At 40.5% G+C, this 12,934-nt stretch overlaps 1 pseudogene; it reads left to right on the top strand.

Annotated features, from left to right (window-relative positions):
- Positions 1–12,598, top strand: part of LOC140244374 (dynein axonemal heavy chain 5-like) — a 29,423-nt pseudogene extending 16,825 nt beyond the window's left edge.
- The last annotated feature ends 336 nt before the right edge of the window (positions 12,599–12,934 follow it).

Raw genomic sequence — 12,934 nt, 5'->3', positions numbered from 1 at the left:
GTACCTGTTTGTGCATGCTGTGTTCCTCTGGTGATTAATTAAATAAAGGTGATTAATTAAATAAAGATCATTTGCATGCAGTTAGAGTGTATATTCTTCTTCAAGATGGATAAACATAATGAAAAAACAAGGAAAAAGTTTCTTTAAAGTGTTATATCTGTGTTCGGCAAAATAAAAAGAACATTATTCCACTCATGGATTGCTCTTGAATCGTTCCAGGGTGAGCACATCTGGATCGTGCTGGACGGGCCGGTGGAAGCCATCTGGATCGAGAACTTGAACAGCGTGCTGGACGACAACAAGACGCTGACCCTGGCCAACGGTGACCGCATCCCCATGTCGCCCAACTGCAAGGTGGTCTTCAAGCCCCACAACATTGACAACGCTTCCCCGGCGACCGTCACCCGGAACGGCATGGTCTACATGAGCTCCTCCATTATGGACTGGAATCCCATCCTCCAAGTAAGATTCAGTTGCCACGGAATGCATCATTTATTATCCATAGTTTTTGGTTGTTTCATAGTTGTTGTTTGAATGATATTGGAGCAAGATTTCATCAGACGCAGCAGCACCAAATTTCTCCCAGGGACAAAGCGAAGTCATGACACATGCTCATTTAAGATATTCAGATTCAAATTGTCATACTGGTGAACTGAGTTTACCTTTTTCACAGGGAAGGTCGATGAGTTAACTGCACTTTGATGTGCAGTACCGGTAATTAACAATGATACATGTTTGAATATCTTCAGTGATTTGTTGGCACAGGCAGAGAAATGAACTTAACAAAGATGGAGATGGGTAAAAATGTGTGAGCAGTTTTCGTGATTAAAGTACATCAAACTAAAGCACATAGCGTTCCATATGTTATACCACACCAATGTGCAGATTTGAGTTGACCTTACATGCTTCCATATACAAATAGTGAATGGTCACGAGTGCGATGGTACAAGATTTCGCACAAGGTGAAAGATGGAGGTGCTCTATTCAACGAGGCAAAACCGAGTTGAATAGTGCGCCTCATCTTTCACCAAATGCGAAATCTTGTTCCACTGCACGAGTAAAGATCATACACTATTGGTTTGATACAACACCTCAAACGTCAACAGATGTGGTCCACACAGATTCTTGAATTTAAATTAGCACAGAAATGGCAACCATTTTCCATGAAAGACGAATGAGTAGCTGCACAGTCACAGTCACCATGTACGTATGTACGCGAAGCCGATCGATTGAAGTTGTTTACAAAAATGAGTGACAAAAGTATGCGCTTTTAAGCTTGCTTGTAATTGTTGAGTGCGCGCGGCAAATGTTTATTTATTGTGACATCAGAACTGTGCGATGGAACGAAAACTTCGAGTCAATCGTGAGTTTAATACGGGAGTCAATGGAAATGGGTGACGTCAGCCATGCGCTATCCATTTTTGCTCAAACAAAATTGCACGGCTGACAGCCACAGCGTGCAATGGAACTTTTAACTAAATGTCACGTGATGGGCAATCGACCAATCGGATAGCTACATTCTAATTACAGCTAGGTGTTGTATAATGTGCTTTATCACAGGCAGGCATGGCTTCCTATCTTGTCTACTCACCCTGTTTGTATTTGCATGATGTCTCCCTCTAGGGTTGGCTGTACACCAGGCCGGCCACCCAGCAGGAAGTGCTGATACTGTTTGAAGACACCTTCAAGGACCTCTACACTTACATCGTCCAGAACTTGGTGCCCAAGATGGATGTAAGATTTGTCTTCATTATTTGTTGCTATTCCAACTTGGCAGCATGGTGTCATGTTCACAAATTATTTATCTTGCATTTTGTAATTGTATTAAAGGTCCCTGAAGCTTTTTCTACCAGCTGAGTGATACATGTGATGTCTGTTAATCATATAGTGTGGTCTTTAAATTACTTGTCACTGTAAGGTTACCAAAGGGACATGTAAGTATTGCAACACAATGTGATCCTGACTTGTTCTTATTATAAGGAGTTCATTGTCTCAAATCATTCACCTATCTCAAATCCGGAAGTACAGTATGTGATCAAATACCTACTGTAAATTTGTCCTATCCATTTCACCTCCTCACCCTCTGGCTGCATAACTGTTGACTTATGACCTTTGACCTCCATTTCTGACCCCTGACCTCTGACCTCGCGCGCACACACACAGATCCTGGAGTGCATGTACGTGCATCAGGCCATTGACATCCTGTCGGGCCTGATCCCAGGGGAGGATGCCAACCCCTCCAGGGAGCATCTGGAGCGTCTCTACATCTTTGGCCTCGTGTGGTCCCTGGGAGCCCTGCTGGAGCTGGATGACAGGAAGAAGGTCAGAATTCACTACAAACCAGAGAGAAGATTTTGATATGAATATGTTTTATTGGTATAATAAATTGGTACTGTTGTTGTTTTGTTCCAGTGTTCCACATCTTACAAGTTTGGCTTTTTAGTGGAACACTGTTTTCCATCGTTATGATTATTTACTACTTTTGTTGCCATGGCAAAGTGCATTGTTTCTTTTTTATGACATCATTTGTGCATATACTTTATATTGTATCTAAAAAAAAAATGCCTTTATCAGACGATTGAAAGACAAATTAAAAACTTGTACCACTTTGGATCATGTTCCTTTTTCTTTTCTTTTTTCGATGATGGAAATAAACTATTGAATTGAATTGAGAAAAACAAGAACAACAAGCAACCCCCCCCCCCTCCAAAAAAAAAGAAAAGAATGTTAGAGATTGACTCAATGCTAAATGTAGGCAATATCCATGATATCCACACATGGATATTGAATATTATTTGTCAGATTTGTCAAATTTGTGTCATTATTAGGCACCAACTATGTTTCAGTTTCAAGTTCCCTAATCAGGGGTAAGCATCTTGTTCATCTAATGGATTTATCCCTTTATTGTACATTCTAGAGAGAGAGAGAATTGGGGGGGGGGGAGCTGTGGTTGCCTAGCAAAAGAGGACGAGTGGGTTCAGAGCATCCAGTATGAAAAAATGGCTTTAAAAGAAACCCACAAAGGAACAATTATAGATTGAAGGAATGTGTTTCTGGTTTTGTTAGAAGTCCTAGAACTTAAATGTGAGAGAATGCTCAATTGTGGGATGTCTGAAATAGTTTTATTCAGAGGATTAAACCCACTGCTGTCTTATCAATGAGAGTAGCATATTGGGCTCTTGTGAACAGCCATCTGTAGCAGGTCTTGCGGATAACGTAGCTTACATGCCAGAAGTATTTTGTGTAGCAGTCTGCATTTTGTGCCTTGAATGAGAAAAGAAGAAGATAATGTGTCATGCTGAGGTTAAGTGTCTTGCTTAGAAAATGAAACAAAAGGAAGATATTGCAATAACCCTGGTTTGTTGGTGTGTATGGGTTGTAGTGCTGTTACAAGTACAACATTGTAGTCATGGTTGATAAACATATGGTGAGGCAGCTTATCTTACCTTAAAAATCTATTCATCTTTTTTCCAGATATATTACTACTATCATTTTACCGTGAAACAGTCATTACCACTTTGATTTTTCTTGGAATCATCACAGCATTGGATTTTGATGGTCATGATTTTATGATATTGATGATGTTGTTCTATGGTCAATTCACATATGGAGGAATGGCTGGTGGAAAGAGGCGGTCTGTTGCTACCCAAGACCCAGCCTGGACAGACCATCTTTGAGTTTTTTCGTCACGGATGACGGTCAGTGGCAGCACTGGTCAGAGAGGGTAAGGATTGTTTGTTTGTCTCTCTGAGAATCTGCTGCTGCCCACTGATCCCTCCTTTGATTACTTTGGAAGGATAGAGTGATTGAGACATGAGAAAGATGAATGGATGATGAATGGATGGATGGATGGATGGATGGATGAATGAATGAAAGGATGGATGGATGGATGGATGGATGTAGAGGTGAATAATGAATGGATAGATTTTTTCTGGATAGATGGATGTATGAACTGTGCAAGTTCCACTTGGATGTATAACATGTAACTCTATTTGTGATGTCTTGTTTGGTGGAATAAGTAATAATAATATTAATGATGACGATGATGATGTAATGATAATGATAATGATAATGATATGAACACCTACATGTAGACTTCTTTGGAGGATGCTGTTTGAGAAACAAATTGCATTAAAAGGGTTTGACATGCTGTTTCAATAAATTAACGCAGGCTTGATAATGTATGCAGACCCATTCATATGGACAGTTTAACATCAGTAAAGCAGATATCAGTTTCATCAATTCACTCTTCCCTAGTGGAGGGAAAGGAGGAAACCTACAATACAGGCATTCTGTTTAAAATGTGTAGAAATATACTGTGAATATCCCACATATCTCATTAAAACATTGTTAGTAATTTAAAAAAACACCAATGTTTGCAGCAGCAGGAGGCATTTTGGGGGTTACCAGTCACCTTTAGGCATCCGGTTACCATGGTAACCATGCACAATATCATAACTTACAATGAATCCCACTGTATGGATGACATCTCTAGCAACATGTACATATAGGCCCGAATTCACGAAGGTGGTACAAATGAAACTATGGTTTAAACCATGGACAAAAACCATGGAGTGCCAAGTGTTGCATGGAATATTTCGTCACGAAATCAGTCATTTCGTCGACGAAATTATTATTTTGTAACAAAATGACAACATTTTGTAACTAAATGAACATTTCGTCCACGGAATGATAATTTCGTTAACGAAACCTGTCATTTTATCGACGAAATGACCAATTTCGTAACGAAATATTCCGTGCGACACTTGGCGCTCCATGGTTTTTGTCCATGGTTTAAACCATGGTTTTGTTTGTACCACCTTCGTGAATTCGGGCCATATAGTTTTATGCAGTTTTGATGAATTCTTCATGAAATAAATGCAAAAACTGTGTGAGTTTGTCGTTTTCAGTGCCCCAAAAAGCGAAAAGCGTTTACCGACCATAGTCTTAATTTCTAGCTGTTTTTTCATCTTTATTTCTCTGAGTTGCAGCTTGTGTATTATGCAGAAGCCCGCTGTATACATTGCGCTAAGTGGAGTGAGAGCACACACCCATTGATTGCGATTCGGTCGTCACAATCACCGGGTATGCGCTCTCACTCGGCTTGCTTGAACTCTTCAAATAAAGACGAAATAAAAACAGCTGGAAACTACACTACACCGAACCCAGCTTGGCGTGAAAAATTAGTTTGCAGGCAAAAACCCTTGTTTATCGAAGAAAAAGTATATGCGCGCTAAGACTACTACACGCAGCACTGGCACTGGGGCCTGTAGCTGTGCTAGTGGTGCGTGTAATAGTCTTGGCGTGCGCAGACTCTTTTACGTTTGTTCCAACAAATCATGATGAAAAGTGACCAGTAAAATTCTACTGACACCACAATTTGGAACCACATACTACTAGTACCTGGGGATGTTCATAGAGGTCCCATCTACCACCTTATCTGGTCAAACCTTTTCTGCGGGGTGGGTGGAACGAACTCCTTAATTAAGCCTCTTACAGGAATTAGCGCCTTGCCTACTCGAGGTCCCAGGTTCGAGTCCCACTTTTTCCTTCAAATCCCACTTTTTGCTTTTTTTTTTTGGGGGGGGGGGTACTACATTTCTTGATTAAATTATTGAACTTTTAAAATTTTCAACACACCGAAAGTATTCCATGTAATACAAATAGTATCTCACATTATATTGCCGTTTATTCCGTCAATAAATTGAAGTTTTTAGACTTGGGGTCCGGAACTTATGCGGGAAAAATAATTTCGCAGGCGGGCGGTCGGTCGGTCGATCGGTCTGTTGCAAAATCTTGCGTCGTGAACTCCTCCTACAGTTTTGAAGCAATTTAAATGAATCTTGGGTAAATGATGATATTGAGGTATAGATGTGCAAGACATGTTTTTTGTGTTTGTCGGACAATGCATTGCCATGGTAACCATAATTTTACCCAAACCTTGTGGATTGAATAACTTCAAGAATATTTAAGCAATCAATTTCAAAATTGGTATCTATGATGATCTATAGGTGAAGTTATGCAAGACACTCTTCGTGTTTGTACTTGACAAAGCGTTGCCATGGTAACCGCATGTTTTCTTTGAAATCTTGTGGAGTGAACAACTTCCACAGTTTTGAAGCAATTGAAATCAAATTTGGTAAGCATTATGGCCTTGAGGCATAGATGTGGAGCACATAATTTTTGTGTTTGTCGGACAAAGCGTTGCCATGGTAACCATAATCTTACCAAAACCTTGTGGATTGAATAACTTTCACATCATTCGAGCAATTAAGGTCAAATTTAGTATGTATGATGATCGGGAGGTGTAGTTATGCAAGACACCAATGTCATGTGTTAATATAAGAAAAATGTGTTGCCATGGTAACCACTCATTTTTGTATCAAATTGAATTATTTAAGTTGTGAAGGTGAAATTTTGTGTATATATGATGCTCTTTTAGTGTAGTTTTGCAAAATGTCCTTTGTATTTGTATCGGACAATGCGTCGCCATGGTAACCGCATTTTTTTTTTTTTTTAATTCTATGGAGTGAACTTCTTCCATAGTTTTCAAGCAATTCGAACCAAATTTGGCAGGCATTATGGCCCTGAGGTATAGATCTGGAACACATGATTTTTGTGTCTGTCACACAAACCGTTGCCGTGGTAACCACAATTTTACCAAAACCTTGCTCCAATGATGGAAAAGTTATCAGATCTGCAATTAAAGTCAAATTTAGTATGTATCATGATCTAATAGTGTAGTTTTGCAAGACACTAATGTGTTCTCATGACATCACATACTATAAAGCAACATTAGGGGCGGGGGTATTAATCACCTTCAGTGATGATTCTAGTTATTTCTGTTGTGTTGACGAAATAGAGAGAGGGGGCACCATGGGGTATGCGCCCCCTCTCGATCCATGATTGCGTCAACCACAAAAATGACCAAACGCATTGCTTCCATTACAGGGGTGTATGCAGGAATTTCGTGAAGGGGAGGCGCCTTTACAAAATCAAAGGCTCGTGCGACACCACCCCATTTTCTTCTTTTCATTTTTTCGTGTTTTAACAAAATATATACAGGGGGATGGTGAAATCCTCACTATTTATAAATGATCTTTGATTTCGATATGTAACGTACATTCTTTGAATTGTCATTGTATACAGGTTTATGATTGGTCATGGAGATTTGGACATGTGCTGATCGGGTGCCGCAGCAGTACAAATTGTAAGTTGTCCCTGTTTTGTTAAATTTTGGGTGTCTAATCTCACAATGGAGATTGAAAAATTGCATCGCATTGGGGAATCCATAGGCTTGAGTGGTAGTGAGTTGAGAGAATTTATTGCAGAGGAACAAAAACGAGCTAACTAGGGAAGAGCCTGCTGAGGAACGAGAGAGAGTTAAAAGAGAACAGGAAAAAAAAAATATAGAGAGGGGGATGCGCCCCCTCTCGATCCATGATTGCGTCAACCACAAATGACCAAACTCATTGCTTGCATTACAGGGGCGGGTCCAGGAATTCCGTGAAGGGGAGGGGGGCACATTTGCTTAATTAAAGCCCGACGCATCACCCCATCTTTTTATCATTTATGTTGTTTTGAAGAAAGAAAATAGAGGGGGCATCAGAGGGGGATGTGCCAGTCTTGATCCCCGATTGCGTCAACCGCGAAATGTCAAAACTCATTGATTGAATTACAGGGGCGGATCCAGGAATTCCGTAAAGGGGAGGTGCCTTAATAACAAAATTAACACCTGCCGAACCCCCTATTTTTCATTTTTTCACCAGAGGGGGATGCGCCCCCTTTCGATCGGCGATTGCGTCAACCACAAATGTCAAAACTCATTGCTTGCATTACAGGGGCGGGTCCAGGAATTATATAAAGTGTAAAGGGGAGATGTCTTCTCAAAATGAAAGGTTGGCGCAATCCCCCTCCCCCTTATCAATATATTTTTCTTTCTTTTGTTTAGACGAAAGTTAAAGCGGCAGTCTTTAATTTTGTAAAGGAGCCTCCACTTTACGGAATTCCTGGTTCCGCCCCCTGTAATGCAAACAATATGGGTTTTGCCATTAACTTGTGGTTGACGAAGTCCCGGATCTAGAGGGGAACACGGTACCCCCTCCCCGTCTCTATTTTTGTTAACACAAAAGAAATTAAATGAAAAAAAAAAAGGCGAGGCGGTTTCCGCAACTTTTTGATTTTATAAACGAGTCTCTCCTTTACGGAATTTGGCACCGCCCCTCTAATGCAAGCAATGAGTTTTGACATTTGTGTTTAACCCAATCGCGGATCGGGAGGGGGCGCATACCTCTATGGTGATTCCTTTAATTTTTTTTTTAAACAATAGAAAAATGAAAAGAAAAAATGGGGGGTGCGGCAGATGTAAATTTTGTAAAGGCGCTTCCCCTTTATGGAATTCCTGGATCCGTCCCTGTAAGACAAGCAATTAGTTTTGATATTATGGTTAACGCAATCGCGGATCGAGAAGGAGGCGCATCCCTCTCTGGTTCCCCCTCACTATAATATGTTAAAACAACAGAAATAAGAATAAGAAAATGGGGTGGGGGTCACGCCAGCCTTTGATTTTTTAAAGGTGCCCCTCCCCTTTACGGAATTCCTGGATCCACCCCTGTGACGCGTTATGACATTTACAGTATAGTTTGAAAATGTGGACATCTATGGTCGACGCAATATGACGTTTGTGGTTAATCCCCGATTTTGACATTTGCGGTTGACGCAATCGCGGATTGAGAGGGGGCACATCCCCCATTAGTGCCCAATCTCCTTATTTCGTCAACACAACAGAAATAACAAGAAGAAAATAGGGGAGGGGGAGGGTCGCGCAAGCCTTTGACTTTGTAAAGACGCCTCCCCTTTACGAAATTCCTGGATCCTCCCCTGTTATGCAAGCAATGAGTTTGGTCATTTGTGGTTGACGCAATGATGGATCGAGAGGGGGCACATCCCCTCTGGTGCCCCCTTTCTTTTCTTTTCTTTTTTTTTTGTTAAAACAACATAGATAAAAAGAAAAAAATGGGGGGGGGGGGTGCGGTAGCCTTTAATGTTGTAAAGAAGCCTCCCCTTTGCGGAATTCCTGGATCCGCCCCCATAATGCAAGCAATGAGTTTTGATATTTGTGGTTGACGCAATGATGGATCGAGAGGTGGCGCATCCCCCTCTGGTGCACCCTCACTATAATTATTAAGTTAAAACAATAGAAACAAAAATAAAAGATTGGGGGGGGAGTGTCACGCAGCCTTTGATTTTGTAAAGGCGTCCCCCACCTGTACGGAATTCCTGGATCCACCCATGTGACTCGTTATGACATTTGTGGTCGACATGTTATTACATTTGTGGTTGTTTTGACATTTGTCGTCGACGTGTTATGACATAAGTGGTTGTTTTGACATTAATGGGCGATTTTGACATTAGTGGGCTCTGCATCCCCCCATAAAATTTGGGACCTTAATCCCAGGAATTTTTTTTTATATGTGTTTGAAATTTTGAAGATCGCGATAAAATTGGGATATGAATCGCACTTTTGATTAAAAAGCTCAAAGCTCAAAGTGGTATTTAATGTTTAATATGTTAATCTAGGATATTGCTGACTGATCCCCATTTAGTCACCCTTGCCTGGTTGTGGTTGGTTTCCTTTATCACTTGTTCCACTTCTTCTGCCGTGGTGCAGTGTGTTGCCCTAATCTGGAAATAATTATCCTTAGGAGCTGAAACTTGTTTTCTGAATAGCTATTGGTTAGGGTTAGGGTTAGTTGTTATAGGGTCAGAGTTAGGGGATATGGCAAAACTAGAAAGTACTACTTAAGGTCCCAAACTTACAGTGTGGTAAAGTTAGTACACCCCTAAAATTTTGGACCTTATCTCAAAGGAATTTTTTAGTGAATTTTCAGCAATATTTTTTTCAAAAATTTTTTTTCCTCAGAAATTTTTTTTTTAAGCTTCCAAATGCTCCAAAACGTGTAAAAACAGTATATGGGAATTTTTCCCATAGGTTTCGTACACAAAAAAAAAGAAAAATTTCTGATTTTTTTCAAAGAATTTTTTTTTCAAAAGCTTCCAAATTGTCCAAAACGTGTAAAAAAAAAGTATATGGGAATTTCTTTTTTCCCATTGGTTTTGTACACAAAATTGTTCCCCCATAGTGTACACAAAATTTCACCTTAATAGCCAACATGGTTACTAAAGGAGCAATAATTATTTATAAATGACTTGCAAGTAATTATGATTTATGTTGTATTCAATAACGATACTATTGCAATGGGTCAGGTTAGGGTTAGGGGATAGGGCAAAACTAGAAACTACTAGTTAAGGTCCCAAACTTCCTGTATGAGTAGCCCTTGGTAAGGTAAGTACTCCCTAGAATATTAGACCTTAACTCCCAGGAATTTTTTGTTGATTTTTTGGAATATTTTTTTCAATATTTTTGTCCTAAAATTTTTTCAATGAAAAATTGTTTTAAAAAAAGTTTCAAATGGTCTGAAACGTATAAAAAGATAGTTTTTGTGAAAATTTTTCCCATAGGTTTTGTACACAAAATTTCATTTTTTACCCAACAAATTTTTACACATATGGGACTAAGGAGGAAATAGAAATAACTATGCTATAGATTTTGAGTTGGTTGTGTGAATAGCCCTTTCAATAGTAAGTTCCCTCCTTAAATTTGGGACCCCACTCTTAGTATTTTTAAAATAATTTTTTAATTTTTTTTTTTTTTTTTAAATTGCCAGTCCAGACCAAAATCTTTATACCCAAAAAACCAAAAACCAAAAAAATATTTACCCTATAGGGCTGAAACTTGTTTTGTGAATAGGTCTTGGAAAAGTAAGTCCCCTTTAGAGCCCATTAATGTCAAAATCGCCCACTAACGTCAAAACAACCACTAATGTCATAACACGTCGACGACAAATATCAAAATCGCATCAACCACTAATGTCATTACACATCGACGACAAATGTCAAAATTTCCATTTTTACTGCAAATGTCATAACACGTCGACGACAAATGTCAAAAATCGGATTAACTACTAATGTCATGACACGTCGACGACAAATGTCAAAATTTCGAAATTTACTGTAAATGTCATGACGCGTCACAAGGGCGGATCCACGAATTCCATAAAGGGGAGGCACCTTTGCAAAATCAAAGGCTGGCGCAACCCACCTTTTCTTATTTTTGTTTCTGTTGGTTTAACCTAATATAGTGAGGGTGCACCAGATGGGGAAGCGCCCCTCTCGATCCATCATTGCGTCAACCACAAATAGAAAAGCTCATTGCTTGCATTACACGGGCGGATCCAGGAATTTTGTAAAGGGGAGGCATCTTTACAAAGTCAAAGGCTGGCGCGACCCTCCCCCTCCCCATTTTCTTCTTATTTCTGTTGTGTTGACGAAATAAAGAGAGGGACACTAAAGGGGGGTGCGCCCCCTCTCAATCCGCGATTGTGTCAACCACAAGTCAAAATTGACGATTAACCACAAATGTCATAACACGTCAACCACAAATGTCATAACGCGTCGCAGGGGTGGATCCAGGAATTCCGTAAAGAGGGGGCGCTTTTACAAAATCAAAGGCTTCCGCGACCAACCCCCCCCCCCCCCATTTTCTTATTTATGTCTCTCTTGGTTTAACCTAATATAGTGAGGGTGTACCAGACGGGGATGCGCCCCCTCTCGATCCATCATTGCGTCAACCACAAATGTCAAAACTCATTGCTTGCATTACAGGGGCGAATCCAGGAATTCCGTAAAGGGGAGGGGCGCCTTTACAAAATCAAAGGCTGGCGCGACCCTCCCCCCTCTTTTTTTTTTTTTTTATTTCTGTTGTGTTGACGAAATAAAGAGAGGGGCACTTATCAAAGGGTGGTGCGCCCGCTCTCAATCCGCGATTGCGTCATCCGCGATTGCGTCAACAGCAAATGTCAAAATCCGGGATTAACCACAAATGTCATAACATGTTTGTTTTGTTTATTTGGTTATGAATATGTTTCTTCACACTTATACCTTATCACAACAAAAACAGGATGTTGCTTTGTATTTCATTTCAAATGTCATAACAGGGGCGTAGGCTCGGGCGACCCCCACCCCATTTTCTTCTTTTCATTTTCTCTTGTTTTAGCAAAATATAGAGAGGGGGCACGATGGGGGATGCGCCCCCTCTCGATACATGATTGCGTCAGCCACAAATGACCAAACTCATTGCTTGCATTACAGGGGCGTATCCAGGAATTCCGTGAAGGGGATGCACCTTTACAAATTCAAAGGCTCACGCGACACCGCCCAATTTTTTCTTTTCATTTTCTCTTGTTTTAACAAAAAATAGAGAGGGGGCACCATGGGGGATGCGCCCCCTCTCGATCCATGATTGCGTCGACCACAAATGACCAAACCCATTGCTTGCATTACAGGGGCGGGTCCAGGAATTTCGTAAAGGGGAGGCGTCTTTACAAAGTCAAAGGCTGGCGCGACCCTCCTCCCTCCCCTATTTTCTTCTTTTTATACCCCCGCCACACATTAGTGTGAAGAGGGTGTAGGAATCACCGTGATGTTGGTCAGGCGGGCGGCTAAATTATCTTTCCCACATAAGTTCCGGACCCCGTGAGAGAGTGTATGAATATTCATTAGACCGTATGGCGTAATCATTAACAAGACGCTCTAAGAATGGAAAAAGAACGTCTGCTTGCAGCGATATCTCGTGTGGCAAATGGTATACGTTCAGACTCATACACTCGAGGTCCCAGGTTCGAGTCCCACTTTTTGCTTTTTTTTGGGAGGGGGTACTACATTTCTTGATTAAATTATTGAACTTTTAAAATTTTCAACACACCGAAAGTATTCCATGTAATACAAATAGTATCTCACATTATATTGCCGTTTATTCCGTCAATGAAGTTTTTAGACTTGGGGTCCGGAACTTATGCGGGAAAAATAATTTCGC

The sequence above is a fragment of the Diadema setosum genome, chromosome 21 (assembly GCF_964275005.1).
Source record: "Diadema setosum chromosome 21, eeDiaSeto1, whole genome shotgun sequence".
In the NCBI taxonomy this organism is placed as follows: domain Eukaryota; kingdom Metazoa; phylum Echinodermata; class Echinoidea; order Diadematoida; family Diadematidae; genus Diadema; species Diadema setosum.
Note: the sequence above shows the minus strand (reverse complement) of the source record. Positions and strands in the feature narration are given on the sequence as shown.